The 22,392-nt window shown below is 45.0% G+C and overlaps 1 protein-coding gene and 1 pseudogene across 8 annotated transcripts in view; one reads left to right on the forward strand and one right to left on the reverse strand.

Moving 5' to 3' along the window:
• The first annotated feature begins 230 nt into the window (after positions 1-230).
• The window catches only part of syne2a (spectrin repeat containing, nuclear envelope 2a), a 250,928-nt gene continuing 228,766 nt past the window's right edge, over positions 231-22,392 (forward strand). For 6 of the 8 annotated variants that reach the window (XM_014145104.2, XM_014145107.2, XM_014145108.2 and 3 more), the window contains exon 1: positions 232-395. The gene's annotated coding sequence lies outside the window, so the exon portion shown is untranslated. Of the gene's footprint in view, positions 396-22,392 lie in introns of all 8 variants that reach the window. The other 2 variants (XM_014145109.2, XM_014145105.2) reach the window with 1 other exon arrangement.
• On the reverse strand, positions 18,248-19,402 carry LOC123727310 (uncharacterized; annotated as a pseudogene).

Here is a 22,392-nt window from a genome sequence, read left to right on the forward strand (position 1 = left end):
AACAACTACTCTTTTCATGACATGTGGGGGGGGGGACGGGGGGACGGACGAATGTTCCTAATGTTTGTATACTCAGTGTACATCCGTTTCTGAGGCCGCATGGCAAAGCAAGGCACAAATTGTAAAAATCCTAAACATGCGACACACTGCACGCATCGCAGCCTAGTCTGGTAGATGAGTCGCAGCGGTGCGGATTGCCTCCCACTGACATGAATTAACTTCCTCCAGACCGCATACAAAGAAACCACAGTTGGTTTGCAGGCTGCGTGCCCTGTTCTGGTAATGACAGCGGAGCACTGCTCAACGTTCAACCTGTCTTCCAGCTCACTTTCCATATAGTGTATTCTTTTCTTCTGACCTTCAAGAGACTACAGAAGCGCTTTCTTCGATCTTTTGTAAGTAAAGGAACTTTTTTTATTTTATTGGCCAGATGGCAAATTGGGAAAAGTTGTACAACTTTTAGGAATGCTTTGAAGAAGTGTGTATAATCAGGGATGTCTGAAATATAGGTGATGTTTTTTGTGTAGGCCTCTCCATCACTTCTAATTACAGCATTAGGTAATCTAGCTTCTGTAAAATATGCAGCATGTTTTTAGAAATGTGCCATTTTCTTTTCTGTATTTAAATCGGCAATCAGCAGTTGAAACAATAACAAAGCGTCATCCATACCCCTGTTTCTGGTAAAAATCTGAGGGTAGGGCTGGAGAAATGTAACCACTCTCAAATTCATAGACAGAGTTATGGATACAAGGACTGACCATTCATGATATCAACATTATAGTTTTAACCATGTTTTGAGGCTATACAGTGTTTGTTTACATTTAATTTGTTTACAAACGTTGGCATGAAAGAAGTTTATATTTTGGGTTCTGATGGGGTATGACAGTTAAACTAAGCTCATGAGGCATTTATAAATTATAGACTTGAAGAATCAATGGGTACATTTGATTAATTCAGAAGTCCAAACATGGATGATGCAACCGCAATTTGCCCTTTTAAATTGAATGTACTATTTAGGCTACTGTGATAAACAAAGTATGCACTGCAAACACAAAGTCTGCAAACGGGGATTACACTGTTCAAGGTGAGATGGGGATGCATGTGTGTGCTGGGGAGTATTTTGAGCCGTGGCAGGCTTACTACATCAGTCCCTCGTGTCATCCAGCATGGCATTCCGAGTGTCAGTCGGAATGGAATTTATTAGACTGTCAGTGGCTGTGTGTGACTTCGAGCTGCACGTGGAAACTATTTAGGCTTTTCCAAATTGTCATTGGAAGTCCTTGCTGCTCTGGACACCTGCTTTACTGGGTCGTTCGACCAAGTAAGTGCCTTTTGAGTAGTGTAACAAAGTGACCTAATTTTATCATAGTGTCATAAAGAGCACATGTGCAACTTAATAAATAAAAAACATTTTCCCATCTCATTAAATAAATAAAAATATTATAGTAAGTGCCTATTAGGTAAGGGATAAACACCGAGGTTCTGTACATTACCTTGGAAATAATGGATGACGCAGCGGGACAAGCGAGTCCCTTTGCGTAGTTCATTTTGAAAGCACACAATTACCGGTAGATATACACTACCGTTCAAAAGTTTGAGATCACTTTGAAAAAAAAAGGAAAAAAATTGTTCATTAAAATAACATCAAATTGATCAGAAATGCAGTGTAGACATTGTTAATGTTGTAAATGACTATTGCTGGAAACAGCAGATTTTTTTGTGGAATATCTAAGTAGGCATACAGAGGCCCATTATCAGCAACCATCACTCCTGTGTTCCAATGGCACGTTGTGTTAGCTAATCCAAGTTTATAATTTTGAAAGGCTAATTGATCATTAGAAAACCCTTTTGCAATTATGTTAGCACAGCTGAAAACTGTTGTCCTGCTTAAAGAAGAAATAAAACTGGCCTTCTTTCGTCTAGTTGAATATCTGGAGCATCAGCATTTGTGGGTTCGATTACAGGCTCAAAATGGCCAGAAACAAAGAACTGTCTTCTGAAACTCGTCAGTCTATTCTTGTTCTAAGAAATGAAGGCTATTCACTGCCGAGAAATTGCCAAGAAACTGAAGATCTTTTACAACGCTGTGTACTACTCCCTTCACAGAACAGCGCAAACTGGCTCTAACCAGAATAGAAAGAGGAGTGGGAGGCCCCGGTGCACAACTGAGCAAGAGAATAAGTACATCAGAGTGTCAAGTTTGAGAAACAGACGCCTCACATGTCCTCAACTGGCAGCTTCATTAAATAGTACACGCAAAACACCAGTCTCAACGTCAACAGTGGAGAGGCGACTCTGGGATGCTGGCCTTCTAGGCAGAGTTGCAAAGAAAAAGCCATATCTCAGACTGGCCAAAAAAATAAAAGATTGAGATGGGCAAAAGAACACTGACACTGGACAGAGGACCTCTGCCTAGAAGGCCAGCATCCCGGAGTCGCCTCTTCACTGTTGACGTTGAGACTGGTGTTTTGCGCTGTTCTTCATCCACAAAACAACAGAAAATGGCTAAAAAGAGTAAAGCCAGCACACCTGCTTTTACACTATGATTTGACTATTAATGTTCAATGTTTATTTTGAAAGAAATATGGAAACAGGAGACAAAGGGCTGTGAGACAGAGGTTTAATCATAAATCAAATCCAACTTTATCACATGCGCCGAAAACAATAAGTGTAGACCTTAAAGTGAAATGTTTACTTACAAGCCCTTAACCAATAGTGCAGTTCAAGAAGAGTTAAGAAAATATTTACCAAATAAACTAAAGTAAAAAATAATAAAAACTAACACAATAACATGGCAATATACAGGGGGTACCGGTACCGAGTCAGTGTGCGGGGGGTACAGGTTGAGATAATTTGTACATGTAGGTAGGGGTGAAGTGACTATGCATAGATAATAAACAGCAAGTAGCAGCAGTGTACAAAACAAATGGAGGGGAGGGGAGGTGGGGGGGTCAATGTAATAGTCCGGTGGCCATTTGATTAATTGTTCCGCGGTCTTATGGCTTGGGGGTAGAAGCTGTTAAGGAGCCTTTTGGTCCTAGACTTGAAGCTCCAGTATTGCTTGCCCGGTGGTAGCAGAGAAAACAGTGTATGACTTGGGTGACTGGAGTCTCTGACAATTTTATGGGCTTTCCTCTGACACCGCCTATTATATAGCTGTAGAACTTTTTGAGGATCTGGGGAACCATGCCAAATCTTTTCAGTCTCCTGAGGGGATAAAGGTTTTGTCGTGCCCTCTTCACGACTGTCTTGGTGTGTAAGGACCATGATAGATCGTTGGTGATGTGGACACGAAGGAACTTGATTCTCAACCCGCTCCACTACAGCCCTGTTGATGTTAATGGGGACCTGCCTTTTCCTGAAGTCCACGATCAGTTCCTTTGTCTTGCTCACATTGAGGGAGAAGTTGTTGTCCTGGCACCACACTGCCAGGTCTCTGAGCTCCTCCCTATAGGCTGTCTCATCGTTGTCGGTGATCAGGCCTACCACTGTTGTGTCGTCAGCAAACTTAATGATGGTTTTGGAGTTGTGTTTGGCCACACAGTTGTGGGTGAACAGAGGGTACAGGAGGGGACTAAGTACACACCCCTGAGGGGCCCCTGTGTTGAGGATCAGCTTGGCTGACGTGTTGTTGCCTACCCTTGCCACCTGAGGGCGGTCCAAAAGGAAGTCCAGGATCCAGTTGCAGACGGAGGTGTTTAGTCCCAGGGCCCTTAGCTTTGTGATGAGCTTCTGGGGTACTATGGTGTTGAACGCTGAGCTGTAGTCAAAGAATAGCATTCTCATATAAGTGTTCCTTTTGTCCAGGTGGGAAAGGGCAGTGTGGAGTGCGATTGAGATTGCGTCATCTGTGGATCTGTTGGGGTGGTATGGAAATTGGAGTGGGTCTAGGGTGTCTGGGAGGATGCTGTTGATGTGAGCCATGACCAGCCTTTCAAAGCACTTTATGGCTACCGACGTGAGTGCTACGGGGCGGTAATTACTTAGGCAGGTTACCTTTGCTTCCTTGGGCACAGGGACTATGGTGGTCTGCTTGAAACATGTAGGTATTACAGACTCAGTCAGGGAGAGGTTGAAAATATCAGTGAAGACACTTGCCAGTTGGTCCACGCATGCTTTGAGTACACGTCCTGGTAATCCATCTGGCCCCGCAGCTTTGTGAATGTTTGTAACGATCGTCGTCGGGTGACGAGGAAGCGGACCAAAACGCAGCTGGGAGCGAACACATGTTTATTCTTTTACACTGAAATAAACACGTACACAAAATCAAGAAAATGCCGATACGTTAGCTGCTCAAAATCAAAGAGACAACACCCCACAAACAGCGTGGGGAAAAGAGGAACTTAAATGTGATCCCAATCAGAGACAACTAGCGACAGCTGTCTCTGATTGGGAATCGACAGAACCCAACATAGAAATAAACCCCATAGAGCAAACACAAGGCTCTAACGCTAACATAGAAAACAAACCCAGGAAAAATACCCAACATGACACACCCTGACCCAAAATACCCGAGTTCACCTGGTCAGGGCGTGACAGTACCCCCCCCCAACGGTGCGTACTCCCTGCACACCAAACTTAAGTCTATTAGGGGGGGGAACCCGGGTGGGCGCCTCACCCTCGGTGGAGGCTCTGGCCCCGGGCGTGTTCTTTCCCCCGCCTCCACCTTAGCCCTACCCCTCTGGCCCGGACTGGACCACTGTGGAGCGGCATGCTCAGGCTCTGGAGCGGAGCCGTCGACCGGAACAGGATTGGGCACCGGTGGACCGGACACAGGCCGTGCCGGACTGGGAACACGCCCCACTGGCTTGGTGCGGGCAGCAGGAACGGGCCGGGCCGGACTGGGAACACGCACCACTGGTTTGGTGCGGGGAGCAGGAACGGGCCGGGCCGGACTGGGGACACGCACCACTGACTTGGTGCGGGGAGCATGGACGTGCCAGACAGGACTGTGGACACGCACCGTGGGCTTGGTGCAGGGAGCAGGGACGGGCCGGACAGGACTGTGGACACGCACCGTGGGCTTGGTGCGGGGAACAGGAACGGGCCGGACAGGACTGGGGACACGCAGCACTGACCTGGTGCGGGGAGCAGGGACGGGCCGGGCCGGACTGGGAACACGCACCACTGGCTTGGTGCGGGGAGCAGGAACGGGCCGGGCCGGACTGGGGACACGCACCGCTGACTTGGTGCGGGGAGCAGGGACGGGCCGGATTGGGAACACGCACCACTGGCCTGGTGCGGGGAGCAGGAACGGGCCGGGCCGGACTGGGGACACGCACCACTGACTTGGTGCGGGGAGCAGGGACGGGTCGGGCCGGACTGGGAACACGCACCACTGGCTTGGTGCGGGGAGCAGGAACAGGCCGGGCCGGACTGGGGACACGCACCGCTGACTTGGTGCGGGGAGCAGGGACGGGCCGGGCCGGACTGGGGACACGCACCGTGGGCTTGGTGCGGGGAGCCGGGACGGGCCGGACAGGACTGTGGACACGCACCACTGACTTGGTGCGGGGAGCAGGGACGGGCCGGGCCGGACTGGGGACACGCACCACTGACTTGGTGCGGGGAGCAGGGACGGGCCAGACAGGACTGTGAACACGCACTGGTGAACTGAAGCGTGGAGCCGGTTTAGCCACTCGTCCTGGCTGGATGCCCATCCTAGCACGGCATGTGCTGGGCATGTCCACCGGACGCACCGGGCTGTGCGGGCGCACTGGCGACACAGCGCGCAACTCCGCTTCCCATGGCTTGGTGCGGGGAGCAGGAACGGGCCGGGCAGGACTGTGGACACGCACCGTGGGCTTGGTGCAGGGAACAGGAACGGGCCAGACAGGACTGTGAACACGCACTGGTGAACTGAAGCGTGGAGCCGGTTTAGCTACTCGTCCTGGCTGGATGCCCATCCTAGCACGGCATGTGCTGGGCATGTCCAACGGACGCACCGGGCTGTGCGGGCGCACTGGCGACACAGCGCGCAACTCCGCATACCATGGCTCCTCCTCCAGATCTTCCCTCAGCAGGTCCTCAATCAACCGCCTCATCTCCGTCTCCTCCTTCGCCGTCATCCCCCACGAGAGCAGTGGTCTGGGCTCTTCCTCTGCCCTTCCGGACCACCCCATTAGCCCCCCCAAATTTTTTTCTTGGGGGTGTCTTCCGGGCCTCCTCGACCGCCGCCTGCGACTCCGTCCACCGGCTGGCATTACCTCCTCGACCTGCGAATCCTTTCGCCAGGGTCCTTTCCCCGACATGATCTCCTCCCAGGTCCAGAACTCCTTACCCTCGCGAGCCCATCTCTCGCGCTCCTTTTCCTCCCGCTGCTTGGTCCTGGTTCGGTGGGGTGTTCTGTAACGATCGTCATCGGGTGACGAGGAAGCGGACCAAAACGCAGCTGGGAGCGAACACATGTTTATTCTTTTACACTGAAATAAACACGTACACAAAATCAAGAAAATGCCGATACGTTAGCTGCTCAAAATCAAAGAGACAACACCCCACAAACAGCGTGGGGAAAAGAGGAACTTAAATGTGATCCCAATCAGAGACAACTAGCGACAGCTGTCTCTGATTGGGAATCGACAGAACCCAACATAGAAATAAACCCCATAGAGCAAACACAAGGCTCTAACGCTAACATAGAAAACAAACCCAGGAAAAATACCCAACATGACACACCCTGACCCAAAATACCCGAGTTCACCTGGTCAGGGCGTGACAATGTTGACCTGTTTAATGGTCTAGCTCACATCGGCTACCGAGAGCGTTATCTCACAGTCATCCAGAACAGCTGGTGCTCTCGTGCATGCTTCAGTATTGCTTGCCTCAAAGCGAGCATAAAAGGTATTTAGCTCACCTGGTAGGCTCACGTCACTGGGCAGCTCACGTCTGGGTTTCCCTTTGTATTCCTTAATAGTTTTCAAACCCTGCCACATCCGACGAGCATCGGAGCCGGTGTAGGATTCAATCTTAATCCTGTATTGACGCTTTGATATTTGATGGTTCATCTGAGGGCACAGCTGGATTTCTTATAGGCGTCTGGATTAGTGTCCCGCTCCTTGAAACTGGCAGCTGTATCCTTTAAGCTCAATGCTGATGTTGCCTGTAATCCATGGCTTCTGGTTGGGATATGTGCGTACGGTCACTGTGGGGACGATGTCGTCGATGCACTTATTGATGAAGCCGATGACTGAGATGGTATGTTCCTCAATGCCATTGGATGAATCCCGGAACATATTCCGGTCTGTGCTAGCAAAACAGTCCTGTAGCATAGCATCCGTGTCATCTGACCACTTCCATATTGAGTGAGTCATTGGTACTTCCTGCTTTAGTTTTTGCTTGTAAGCAGGAATCAGGAGGATAGAATAATGGTCAGTTTTGCCAAATGTAGGGTGGGGGAGAGCTTTGTATGCATCTCTGTGTGTGGAGTAAAGGTGGTCTAGATATTTTTCCCCTCTGGTTGTACATGTGGCATGCTGGTCAATTCTTTTTTTCAATGATTTAAGTTTTCCCGCATTAATGTCCCCAGCCACTAGGAGCGCCGCTTCTGAGTGAGCATTTTCTTGTTTGCTTATGGCCTTATAGAGTTGGTTGACTGCGGTCTTAGTGCCATCATCGGTCTTTGGTGGTAAATAGACGGCTACAAATAATATAGATGAGAGCTCTCTTGGTAGATAGTGTGGTCTACAGCTTATGATAAGGTTTTCCACCTCAGGCGAGCAATACCTCGAGACTTCTTTAATAGTAGACATTGCGCACAAGCTGTTATTGACAAAAAGACACACACCCCCACCCCTCGTCTTACCAGACGTAGCTTCACTGTTCTGCCGTGTGCTGGTGCATTGAAAATCCCTCCAGCTCTATATTATCTGTGTCTTCGTTCAGCCACGACTTGGTGAAACATAAGATGTTACAGATCTTAATGTCCCTTTGGTAGGATAATGAGAGTGCAGAACACCTTCCAGAACCGGGATGAGAACTGAGGACTGTGATCGAAACCATGTCCACCGGAAGTCCATGAATTCGGAAGATGTGCTGCACCATGAGCTGAGCCGTCTCCTTGGCTGAGGGTAACTTGGGAAGAGGAATGAAATGGGCGGCTTTGGAAAACCTATCCACTACCGTAAGGATATTGGTGTTGCCATCTGATGGAGGGAGACCAGTGACGAAGTCCAGGGATATATGAGACCAGGGGCAGTGAGGAACAGGGAGTGGTTGAAGGAGGCCAGCCTGAGCTTGCCGCAGAGTCTTATTCTGAGCACACACAGTGTAGGCGGCGACGAACGGGGAGACTTCAGGAACCATGGTGGGCCACCAAAAATGTTGTCGTGCAAATGCCAGGGTCTGACTGGAGCCAGGATGGCAGGCAAGTCTGGAGGAATGAGCACATTCCAAGACCTGGGAGTCCGGGACAAATATCTGCGCCTCACGGACCTGGTTCGCATCCGGCTTCATAGGAGATGGTAAAGTTGAACCGAGTGAAAAGCAGGGCCCATCGAGCTTGCCTAGAGTTGAGGCGCTTGGCGGTGCGGAGATATTCCAGATTCTTGTGGTCAGTCCACACTATGAATGGATTTACTACCCTTTCTAACCAGTGCCTCCACTCCTCCAATGCCATCTTGACCACGAGTAGTTCTCTATTTCCCACGTTGTTGTCAGTGGGGTTAAGACAATGGGAAAGGAAAGTGCATGGATGCAGATTTTGGTCCTGGGCAGAACGGTGGGACAGGAGGCGTTGACCTCCACCATGACCTGACGGGATGGGTCCGGAAGGACTAAGATGGGAGCTGTAGTGAACCGATGCTTGAGGTCCGAGAACGCCCAGTCAGCTGCTGGAGACTACATGAACAGAACCTTGGGAGAGGTGAGTATTGAGAGGAGGGAAGCCAGGGTGCTGTTACCCCAGATGAAGCGGTGGTAGAAATAGCTGCACTCTGGATATGGGTTGAGGCCAATCCACCACCGCTCTCACCTTGTCAGAGTCCATCTGAATATTTCCAGCAGCAATGACGTACCTTAGGAAAGAGATGGTTGAGCGATGGAATTCACATTTTTCTGCTTTAACAAAAAGCTGGTTCTCCAGGAAACGCTGAAGGACCTGTCGGATGTGGAAGACGTGTTCTTGAGCTGACCGGGAAAAAACGAGGATGTCGTCAAGGTAGACAAACACGAACCGGTTCAACATATCACGTAGCACATCGTTGACCAGGGCCTGGAACACTGCGGGAGCATTGGTCAGTCTGAATGGCATAACAAGGTACTCATCGTGCCCGCTAGCCGTGTTAAAAGCTGTCTTCCATTCGTCTCCTTCCTGTATCCGAACCAGATGGTAGGCGTTCCGAAGGTCCAACTTTGAGATCGTCGCCCCCTGGAGAGGCTTGAAAGCCAAGGAGATGAGTGGTAGAGGGTAACGGTTTTTAACTGTGATGTCATTAAGGCCCAGGTAGTCGATGCACGGCGAGGCAGATGGACGAACACTCCCTGCAGCAAGAGAGTCGTCTATGTACCTGTCCATGGTCTTGGTCTCCAGACCCGACAGGGATTAAAGCCGCCCCCGAGAAGATGTAGTTCCCGGGAGAAGGTCGATAGCGCGGTTGTAGGGTCGATGCGGAGGGAGAGATGTAGTGCGGGCCTAATTGAAAACCTCCTGGAGTTCCTGGCACTCCGCGGGAATAGCGATCTGAGACTTCTCCCAAGCCCGCAGGAAGACGTCCCGGGGCAGGCTGCGCCGACTTCTGATAATGCGCGTGGCAGAACGGGCTCCAACCCATGGTAGAGAACTAGTAGCCCAGTCGATCAGAGGATTGTGCCTTTGGAGCCATGGAAACCCCAAAACCACAGGTGCATGAAGGGATTCAATGAGCAGGAACTGCATAGACTCACTGTGATTGCCTGACACTCTCAGGTTAATGGGAAAAGTAGTGTGGGTGACTCTGCCAATAGAGTGCTCTTCCAGCTCTCTGACGTCCAGGGGATAATGGGGAAAATAGGAGAAACCTCGTGGGTGGTTGAGACAAGCACAATACAGGTGAAACAGATCAGGGTGTGACAGGATGCAGGGAGGGAGGTGTCAAAATGCTGAATTAAATCTCATTTTCCATGTTGTCACTTCATTTAATATAACAGACTTTTAAAATGGAATGTTTGTGCACAATGTCTACTTAAAATATAAAAGAGATGCAAAAGGCACTCTTTTCGTTAGACAACCCTACTGTGTGTAACACATGGACAGACAGTAACCATTTGTTTACATTACAAAGCATGTTTCAGTGCATTGGTGGATATATTTTGTTTGTCTTAAAGCGTGTGCGCGAGATATAGAGAGAGTGCGTGTTCGTGTGTGCACTGGTGACTCATGTAGAATGAAATCTTTCCCCAAGACCCACCCAGGATTGTACTGTCGAGTGCAATGGGAGGAAAAGTAAAGAGAAAACAAAATCAGTGTCGCACAAAAGTTTCACCACTTGCTAATTTCTCAGTTAAAAACAATAAAAGAATTAGGCCTTATTTTACTCCACAATTCCCCTCTCAATTCCCCACAGTGCTATTATTACTATTTTGTTATTACTTTATTTTGATACTTTTTTTCCTCTAAGCTGTCTTTCCCAAACTTGTATGGATACCAAAGCTATCTTAGCCTGTTTTGCATGGGCAGTTTTAAAACCAAATATCACAGGCACTCAGAAGATTTTTTGTTGTTGCTAAAGCCCATCACATCTTTGTAACGAATGATCCCATCCAATAGATTTGTTTCTGCATGCCTGCGTTGCTTGTGTGTGTGTGTGTGTGTGTGTGTGTATGTGTGTGTGTCTGCGTGCGGTTATGGTGACTCATACAGTCATTATTTTACAGCTTGCCTAATCCACCACACCTATCAGGTCTAAGAGAGAACAGGGTTGAAACTTGTCCCTGGAGCAGTCTGGTCTTGCTGTGATATTAGCTGCTCGACCCAGTAGGTGGAATAAACAGTGTTCCTGAATCCTGACCTTTGCCTATTATGATTGTGTGTGTTGAAGCACTGATGCAGGGTTGCAGCAATCAGTAGGGTCACATACAATAAAAAAACGTTCAAATACTGGAGGTGCATTTCTTCTAGTTTCACTGGGATAAAGGGTGGACAGAGATGGCACTTTTCTGAATATTCCATTGGTTCCATTTAATGGGGCAAGCTAAATCTAGCAGACCATGTGTATTGTAAAAGTATTTTACATTTGCATTTGCCCCACTCAGTGCACCGGACAGGATAAAGAACGCAGTAGGTGCAGTGCAGGCATACAACTCCTCACTGGGTAAATGGAATTGTGCCAGGTAGTGATACATGTTTAGTGACCACCAATATAAATATCATGTATGTTTTATGGGCATATTAAATCACGCAAACCCAAGGTGTGTGCACTGTTCATAAAATAATGTGTAAAACTAAACCACTGGGGTAAAATGATCATATTACACTACCAATAATAATAGCACACTCCCCCATCATCTGAGCCAGTGGCACATTGACGAGGAACAGTGCGTTTGAAAGAGGCAAGCTTTGCCTGTGCCATCCCACTAGGCACACACTGGTTGAATCAACATTGTTTCCACGTCATTTCAATTCAATTATGTTGAACCAACGTGGACTAGACGTTGAATTGATGTCTGTGCCCAGTGGGATGTGCCATGTCACATACGTGCATCTCTCCGTAAACATGAACCCTGTGCTAGACCCCATGCTGCAAAAAAACATGCTGGATGTTTTTATATTACTGATGGTGCTGTTTAATTTTTTTTAATGAGCAGAATATTGGATAACTGTCCTTCATATTCCATTCACCCAGCTCAATGTAACATTGATAGGTTCAGGCTACTACATTTTCCCTATACCCATCATGAGGTTGCTACAACCTAGCCTATGAATGGAAGTTTACAATAAAGATGCACATGTCGAGAGAAATTTGAGTAATCAAGTTGACAGACATTGTGCAAAGCGGTTTTGAATGTTTCAATCTTCCTGCAGCTAGCTGATCTAGGGTGTAATCATTAGTCCAACGGTTGCAAACTAGAGTTTCTATTGGACAAATTCAGGTATGTCTATCCCCGTTTCGTTCCGTTTAAGAAAAGTTTTTCAACAGAATTGGTGGAATGAATACAGTCCCTGATCACATGCAAACAGTTCATTTTCAGTCATTCATAGCAGCCATATACAAACAGCATTAGCGTTATCGTTGGATAATACTTTCTCGCATCTACGCGCTCTCCTTCTCTCAGCTTTTCCCTTTGCTTGTGGACTTCAGTGCACAACACATCAGCTGTCTGTGACCAGGTGTCACGTCCTGACCAGTAAAGGGCCTATTTGTTATTGTAGTTTGGTCAGGACGTGGCAGAGGGTATTTGTTGTACATGTTTTTGGTTATGTGTTTATATAGAGGGTTATTTTGTGTAGAGTGTTTCTGGGTTTAGTGGTGTATCTATGTAGAAAGGGTATTTGATTTAAGTGGTTTGGGGTTTATTAGATATGTATTTATGTAAGATGGGGTGTATGATTTAGGTGTTCCGGGTTGTTGGGTATGTTCTTGTATTGTATTTCTAGGGGGCTGGTCTAGTGTTGTATTTCTGTGTTGGCCTGGTGTGGCTCTCAATCAGGAACAGCTGTACATCGTTGTTGCTGATTGAGAGTCATACTTAGGTCGCCTGTTTTCACCTGTTAGTTTGTGGGAGATTGTGCTTGTTTAGCTGTGTGCTTGACAAGACTGTCCAGTTCGTTTGTGTTTTGTATACGTTTATTGTGTTTCCCTTCTTCACCACATAAAAAGAAGATGAGTATATATTTTCCCGCTGCGTCTTGGTCTTTACCCTACGACACCAGGAGAAAAAACTTTTCCAAGTCAAACCTTCATATCATAACTGCTAACCGCTACACCCAGCCTACATCATTGTCACAATATTAGCTAACGTCATGTCAACATTGCTACTAGAACTAACGCGTTAGTAAGCCCGCTACAGTCATGCAGTACAGTGTAAAGTTAGCAAGCAGTTTAGCAGTTACACCGGCGGGCCCCGTGACCTTGACTTGGGAGAGTTCCAGTAATGGATAGCGAGCAAGCTAGGTAACATAGGTGTTTGAGTAGGCTAAACTAGCTAGCTGCATTTGCTAGCTAAGTAAGTGGAAGTGAAAAAAATACTAAATATAGCTAGCTCTCTCTCTTGCTTCTCCTTCATTTATGAAGAAATTAATTTGTTCAAAACTTTTCAACTATTGTCTTTCTCTCTCTTTGAGTCAACTACTCACCACATTTTATGCACTGCAGTGTTGGCTAGCTGTAGCTTTCTGTACTAGATTCAGTCTGTAGAAATGGGTGAGAAACAAGAGACTCCTAGGTTTTGTATTGAAGTCAATGTGCCCAGAGGAGGATGGAAACCATGGTGCTACGTACCATACAGAGCGCGGTTGAGGCTACTGTAGGCCTTCATTGAAAAACAGTGTGTTTCAATAAATGATTTGGTGACATGAATATATTTAGTGTAGTTTATCTAAAAAGGTTAACTTTTTAAATGTTTCACTATTTTTTATTTTCACTGAGGTGGGCCCTCCTCTTCCTCTGAGGAGCCTCCACTGTTTGATATATTATTGCTTAACAAGGGCTTGTGAGATTTACAGAGAGGCTACAGAGGCGTGTGGGCTGCAGTGCTAAATACTCAAAGGGCTGCCACTCGGACATCTGGATCACTAGTTCGGATTCTGTCACCTGGCAGTATGTTTTTGACTTAGTAGGAGGACATGACTGCTACAAGGAAATGACTGGTATAAAAAATGTGGTGGAAACTCAATAGCCCATGCCCCCAACAAGCCAATGTTTATAGATTTGTGGGAAGTAGGGAACTAGTGCATTGGGATGCACCCCTGGTTGTCACTTTGTCATGTCCTAATAAAATAAGTAGATCAGCATAAACGATAGACCTCTATCTGCCATTGATAAAAGGTACCCTCGGCCTGCATGCAGAGTGGAGCAGGAGCTCGGCTGGAGATCAACCATATTATGTCCTATTTCTGGGCGCCACCACAGGTTCCTGGCACATCGCTGTGTGTGCGTGTGTGTTTGTGGGTGTGTGCCCTGACATGCTTCACAGGATCAGACCATTGGGCAGAGACAGTTTTTCCACTTCTGATGTTAGCCTGACAAATCAATGTTTGTGTGTGTATGTGTGTGTCTGTTTGTGTGCGTGTTCAAAGCCCATGAATAGGACAGCTGCCTGCAAGGCTACCTGATTCCAGTCACATTGACAGGCAGGCAGCTGACCATACAACTTTTTCTCCTCACCATAGAGACACAAGAAAACACTGGCACCACACACCACAAGGGCACACATTCCAACAGGCCAATATGTCACTGCATGTGGGTAACTCTGTATGTCACCTACTCGCTCGGATCTGTGATTGAGCAGTGAGCACCCGTTGTGGGTGTAGTAGTTGTATGTTTATGTAGCTTGTAGCGCATGTCATTGTGTAAACTGACGTTGATTATGGCCACATGACTGAAACGTGTTATTTTATTTTATGAACCACACTTTTTTATTTGTGCATATGTCATTTAATATTACTCCCCATTTCTCACTGTTTGTTTCTGAGAGTCTTTTATCACTCCATTTATAGCGTTGTGCAAGTTTTTCCTTTAGGATGCATACATGCCTATATGCACACAGTGGATTATATGTAATAATAATTAGACATTTAGAAAAGTTTTAGAAACTCCAACTGGTAAACAAACAGTTTCCACGGTGTAAGAAACATTTGAAAAAATCTTGCACTGTATTTGTGTATGTAATTTTCATAAGAACAAATGTATGAATTTAACTATGTGCTTTTGACCTAGAGGTTTGTATGCAGGGACTTGTATTTTTGTCCATGTGAAAAGCTGCTTATATTTTTGCATAATCAGTATGTACATGCACTCAACACTCCTTACACAAGTCTTTGGATTGCTGCACAAACCCTCTCGTTGTTGGATCCTCTGGTATAGAATGCACTAAGCCTTTGTGAAAAATTGTGTCCGGTCTTTAAACAGTTGCTCAAACCCTATGTTGTGCCCCATATTCTGGGCATTTCACATTTACATACATTCTACTACAGTAATCCAATCCAGATTTACTATGAGCTCTAATACTCCTCAAACTCTATAAGGAGGTTCCTTCCAACGTGCTGGGGGATGGGAGGTAAAACTAGGGTAATACACTTGTCTGTTCCACCTTCAGGGACTCATGGCCAGTCCCAATTCACCCCCTAGCCCCTATACTCCCCTAGGCAATTGTGTGTATATATGAGTTTATACCTGTACTCATGCCTACTGTATATCTCATTGGATAGGCATAATCAATGAATCAATCAAAAAATATATAAAAAGCAAAGTGGCTAGGAAAAACTCCTTAGAATGGCAGGAACCTAGGAAGAAACCTAGAGAGGAACCATGTTCAGAGGGGTGGCCAGTGGTCTTCTGGCTGAGCCGGGTGGAGATGATAAAAATACATGTTCAAATGTTCATAGATGACCAGGAGAGGGGGGACAGAGAGAGAGAGAGAAGATAATTAGAGGGAGCACACCTAAGATCACACAGGACACCAGATAAGACAGGAGAATTACACCAGATAGGACATACTGAACCTACGTAGCCCCGCCCAGCACATAGACTATTGCAGCATAGATACTGACGACTGAGACAGTGGGGGGGGGGTCAGGGGACACTGTGGCCCTGTCCAAAGTTACCAGCCAACCAGGCAGGATATAACCCCACCCACTTTGCCAAAGCACAGCCCCCACACCACCAAAGGGATATCAACAGACCACTAACTTACTACCCTGAGACAAGGCTGAGTATAGCCCATGAAGGTCTCCCCCACCACACGAGCCCGAGGGGTTGCAAAACCAGACAGGAAGATCACGTCAGTGACTCAACCCACTGAAGTCAAGTATAGCAAAAAAAGCCTGACATGACATGACATGATGCACCCTTCTAGGGACAGCATGGGAGAGCGCGAGTAAGCCAGTGACTCGGCCCCCGTAATAGGGTCAGAGGCAGAGAATCCTACTGGAGAAAGGGGAGCCTGCCAGATAGAGACAGCAAGGGTGGTTTGTCACTCCAGTGCCTTGCCGTTGACGTTTGCAACCGAGGGCTAGACTTCACTCAATCAAAGGACCTATTGAAGAGATTAGTCTTCTGTAAAGACTTAAAGGTTGAGACCGAGTATGCCTCTCTCAAATGGATCGGCATTCCATAAAAATGGAGCTCGAAAGGAGAAAACCCTGCCTAGTCCTTTTTGCTTAGAAATTCTAGGAACAATAAGGATGCCTGCGTCTTGTGACTATAGCTTATGTGTAGGTATGTACAGCAGGACCAAATTGGAGAGATAAGTAGGAGCAAGTCCAAGTAATGCTTTGTAGGTTAACAGTAAAACCTTGAATTCAACCCTAGTGTAGAGATGTTAGCACTGGAGTAATATGATCAAATGTTTGGATCTAGTCAAGATTCTAGCAGCCATGTTTTGCACTAGTTTAATTTTGCCTTATCCATGTAGCCACAGAGTAGAGCATTGCAGTAGTCTAATCTTTTTTATTTTTTGTATTATTTTTAGGGGGTATATCAGCTTTAATATTGCAGATAGATTGTAGCTTTAATATTGTAGTTAGATTGTATACTAATGTAAATACCTTTACATAAGTATACAATCAGACTCGAAATTGAGCTCAGGTGCATCCTGTTTCCATTAATCTCACAGGTGATTGGAGTCACCTGTGGTAAATTCAATTGATTGGACATGATTTTGAAAGGCGCACATCCGTTTACATAAGGCCCCACCTCTGAAAGTGCATGTCAGAGCAAAAACCAAGCCATGAGGTTGAAGGGATTGTCTGGAGAACTCCGAAACAGGATTGTGTCGAGGCACAGATCTGGGGAAGGGTACCAAAAAATGTCTGCAGCATTGAATGTCCCCAAGAACACAGTGGCCTTCATCATTCTTAAATGGAAGAAGTTTGGAACCACTTCCTAGAGCTGGCCGCCTGGCCAAACTGAGCATTCGTGGGAGAAGGGCCTTGGGCAGGGAGGTGACCAAGAACCCGATGGTCACTCTGACAGAGCTCCAGAGTTCCTCTGTGGAGGTGGGAGAACCTTCCAGAAGGACAACCATCTCTGCAGCACTCTACCAATCAAGCCTTTATGGTAGTGGCCAGACAGAAGCAACTCTTCAGTAAAAGGCACATGATAGCCTGCTTGGAGTTTGCCAAAAGGCACCTAAAGGACTCTCAGGCCTGAATGCCAAGCGTTACGTCTGGAGGAAACTTGGCACCATCCCTACGGTGAAGCACGGTGGTGGCAGCATCATGCTGTGGGGATGTTTTTCAGCGGCAGGGACTTGGAGACTAGTCAGGATCGGGGGAAAGATGAACAGAGCAAAGTACAGAGAGAGATCCTTGATGAAAACCTGCTCCAGAGCGCTCAAGACCTCAGATAGGTGCTAAGGTTCACCTTCCAACAGGACAACAACCCTTACCACACAGCCAAGACAACGCAGGAGTGGCTTCGGGACAAGTTTCTGAATGTCCTTGAGTGGCCCAGCCAGATCCCAGAAAAATGCTCTGCAGCGACGCTCCCCAAGCTGCCAAAGGTGCTTCAACGAAGTACTGAGTAAAGGGTCTGAATCGCTATTTAGGACGTTTTTTTTTCAGTCATATCCAATACCAGGTGTATCAAACTCCATTCTTTGAATGATGCTGTGTCTGCATGTATGTATTACAATTATACACTTCAACAGTGTTTACCACTCCTGCTCCTGGGACATCAATGATTACCCATTGTAACTATGCAATAGACTAGAAACATGATTTAAGTAAGGATGATTTGTAATTCATATATACAGAAAGAAAACAGTACACTGCACTTCCTATGCATATTTTAACTTCATCTGCATTCATCCGAGTAGGTTCTCCCAGCCATGTGGACGATTGACACCAGGGCAGCAAAGTTTGTCACCAGAGCGGTTTAGAGCATATTACTCTTTGCCTGTGAATAACCAGACCTTCATACAAACTTGCTATGCTGAATTATTGACGCACACCCAAGGTGCTGCCCATATCCTACCAGCACGCCCACGAGCCACTCAGACAGAGAATGACGCGTGGAAGAGTGTGACATTGTGGTTACAATAAAGAATGTAAACAAGATGCTGTTTTTATTTACAGTATTGATGGACATTTTGGAGGCATTTTGAAAACAGGTTTTCAAACACTTGTTTTTCGCAAGTGTACTGTACTGTAGTACTGTAGCAGGTGTAGCCCATCTCCTATTAGCACGACAATAGACTTTTTATAGCCCGGCTACTGTTGTGAAAATCCCTCAACTTGCAATGTATTCGATGCTTAAGTACTCTAAAGTGTTACATTTCTAACTCAAAACAGCTGTACAGTATTTCTTCAACAACATCTAATGCTTTCGTGAACAAAATAATGATAAAAAAGACATTCAAATGCGGATGTTTTTTTTAACTACATTTTTGTCCACTTCGACCCAGCTCCACGACCACAGGTAAAACCTTGCTGAGATGATCAGTGTATTTGTTGCATTGTTGTATCGTCAATTTCTCTAGCCAAAACATCTTGATGACCTTGACCAGTTCATCTTTGCTTGTCGGCTTGGTAGAGTTACGAATGATTGTTTTTAGTTGATGCCAAACAAGTTAGATCGGGTTTAAATCAGGAGACCTGCATGTAGAGATTAAAAAAATATTTTTTTGATATGCTGTAGGCCTACCGTAGGTGTTGTAGGTCTTTTATTTATTTTTATTTAACCTTTATTTTACTATATAAAGGTCTACTTACTCTGCTGGAGTCTTGACCCAGTTTATGCCCTCATTTGCAATGTGAACCCGGGCGGCAGTATGTTTTGGGTCATTGTCTGCATTTGGAGAAGAAAAAAATGCATTTTGCCTAACAGCCAAGATTAGCTACAATAATAGAAATATACATGTAAATAGGCCTAAACATAACAAAATATTGCTATAATCCTACCTTGAAAGAGATGATGTGGTCCCAGAAACACCTCTCTGACATAGGGTCCAGCATATCTCTTGATGATTTCTTCCTCAAAGAAATCTTGAGCCATGATACCTGAAAAAGGTAATAGCCAAACTTACCATCAAAAATCAAATATGGGCCGGGGCCCTGGCGAGAAATTGGCCCCCACACATGGAGTTTGAGCAGATGCTTGGGACTCGGTTTGCTTGATCTTCTTCCTTTTTTTCTGTAGCAATTTTGAGCAAATAGCTCAAGGGCCACGGTTGCTTCGTCTGTGAAGATGACGTCATTGAATGTCTTGCCAGCTTTGATCCATGCCTGGGCCTGCAGGACACGAAGGTCTTTGTTTGTCGGACAAATCATTGGGTAGAAACTACAGAACATTATGGCTATTAGCAGGGCTATATTTTGGCCTTTATAAATATTATTTAGGCATTTATTAAGATTACAATCGCTCACTATGGTTTTTTAAAAATGAAATATATCATTATATATAGCCTTCCCGCTGTGGACATCTATTTCAGCACCGTTCCGTGCTGTTCTGAGACAAGCATGGAGAACCAAAAATGTAATATTTTATTCCATGATATTCTTAAGATATATGTGTTGACTGAATAAAAGTGATGTCTGTTAAATAATCAAGTTAGGTTTCTCCAGAAATAAATAATTCTAAATAACAAACTGGCTTTATTTACAAATTAGTGAGAATTGCCTTTTTTTCACTAACTCTAGGTTAAATGAAAAGAAAATCTCCAAAATATCGTTACTTTTTCAACAAAGCGATTATTATTATTATTAATTAAATAAGAATTACATAAAAGCCCCTTAGTATCTGTGAGAATATCTGAGAATATCTCACGGAAAATGCCCCTTAGATAATAGAGTCCTCCAATCCTCTAAATGTAATTGTCGGAGAGTCACGTCATTGAAAAAAATATGTTTTGATATACTGTAGGACTACCATAGGTAATGAGTAATGTGCTGTTAAAAGTGGTGTAGGTCTTATTTATTTAAAAAGCATATTGAAGTTAGAATTAATAGGATTTGAAGCAATAAGATTTTTGAAGCAATAAGATTTCAGCATCGTTTCGCACTGCTCTGAGACAAGCATGGGGACTGGCCTTGATAAATGAATGAGATGTTTTTTTCTTCACTGAATCTCCGTTAGGGTATTGGTTAGACTAGACTTAGAAAAGTAGGGTGCAAAAATGTTATGCTTTTAGTGTAACCTTTATTTTACTAGGCAAGTCAGTTAAGAACAAATTCTTATTTACAAGGACATCCTACTCCTTCCTCCCCATCGAGGACTTGAACCCCGGTCTCCCGTGTGCCCTGCCTGCACGACACAGGATTCTTTAGCTAAGTACTGTACTGCCAACAGTCACGTTGTACAGCGCCATATTTTCCATTCCATCCTAACGGAAACACAGAGGATTTTTCATTTTTCTTGGAATAGAACACCGTAATATTAAGCAAATTAATTAAGCAAGTACCAGTAAAATTTTTGGACACACCTACTCATTCCAGGATTTTTCTTTATTTTTTCTATTTTCTACATAGTAGAATAATAGTGAAGACACCACAACTATGAAATAACACATATGGAATCAGTTAAGAACAAATTCTTATTTACAAGGGCAGCCTACTCCTTCCTCCCCGTCAGGAAATTGAACCCCGGTCTCCCACTTGCCCACATTCTCTCCCTTATGTCAGGAATTAATCACTTTCCCATGCTTACTACAGTATGTATTGTAGGCTATGTTTACTTGTCAGACTGCACAGTAGCCTAATAAACAAATGCAGGTGGCTTATATCTTCAAAATGCTTTATTATCCAAATGTAAAAGCATGTACTGTACAGTACTGTATTTCTTCATCAGCATCTTTATGCTTTCATTAATAAAATAATGATGAAAATACTCTTTCAAAATGCAGATGGGGATTTAGTTAAAGATCCATAACGAATTACTATGGGAATAAATATCACTGATTTACAGAAATATTGGAACAAAGTTGTCTAATGAAGGCAAACAATATAGAATCTTCCAATCCTCTTATACTGTAGCCTACTCCTGACCACCAAATCAAAGTTTATTTGTCATGTGCGCCGAATACAACAGCCGTAGACCTTACAGTTAAATGCTTACAGTGAAATGCTCACGTTGTACAGCGCCATATTTTTCATTCCATCCTAAGGGAAACCCTGAGGGTTTAGTTTTCCATTTTTCTCAGAATAGAAACACCATAATATTAATCAAATTTATTAAGCCACATTTCTTAAAATCAATCCCATGTACTATGTTATTACAAAAAAAGGTTTTAAATTCTCTAGCAATGCCAACATGGGAGACTATCAAAAGCTTCTCAAAGATGTCCTCTGGTGCACTAACTTCCATTAACGTAAAAAAATGGCTGACAATTAAACAACATGCCATAGAATGCTGCAGCAGCCCGCAAGGTGTGCTGTAGTATGACACAACTTTTAAAGGAGGAACCACTGTACTGTATGTTATGTTGGAAAAAGTCAGTTATAAATTATTCTGTCCTAGTTATCATCCAATTGGCTTCGATTACATTTCCATTATCTTCGCCCATGTGGAAATTCTGTAAGAGCAATGTATTTGCCAATTATTTGATGATCTAACTGCATTATGTCCCTTATCAACACTTCTTTTTACTTTTGGTGCCAGCAAGAATGACATAAGAAAGTAGTCAAGATGACAAGCTTGATTGAGTCTCTGCCATGTAAATCTCACTAGGTCAGGATATTTAAGCCTCCATTCACTAGTTCCAATATCAGTGACATTCGGGATTTCCTTAAGTGCATGAGGGTGATAGTTTGTAGTGTGATTTCCTTTACGGTCCATTGAGGTATTTAAAACCGTATTATTATCTCCCACCATAATAATAGAGTCTTGTATTGCTGACCCTGGTCGCCTGTTGAACAATGTTTCCTCCAACACATTGGTGTTGCTGGCTTCCGGGTTAAGGAGCGGGGTATGGGGGTCATGTTTCGGAGGTCGTATGACTCCACCTTTGCCTCTCCAGAGCCTGTTAGGGAGTTGAGACAAGATCGTAATTGAAAAAAAAGCATCTGAAATATTTTTGTATATGTTTGTCAAAAGAGAGATCAGGGTCCAGAGTAACGCTGAGTTCCTTCACAGTTTTATTTGAGACGACTTTACAACCAACGAGATTCATGTCAGATCCAACAGCAGATATCTTTTGTTTCTTGGGACCTAGAACTAGCATCTCTGTTTTGTCCGAGTTTAAAAGTAAAAAAATTGTCCGCCATCCACTTCCACGTCCTTATGTCTGAAACACAAGCTTCCAGGGTGGGCAATTTTGGGTCAT

Source organism: Salmo salar, chromosome ssa15, assembly GCF_905237065.1.
Source record: "Salmo salar chromosome ssa15, Ssal_v3.1, whole genome shotgun sequence".
In the NCBI taxonomy this organism is placed as follows: Eukaryota; Metazoa; Chordata; class Actinopteri; order Salmoniformes; family Salmonidae; genus Salmo; species Salmo salar.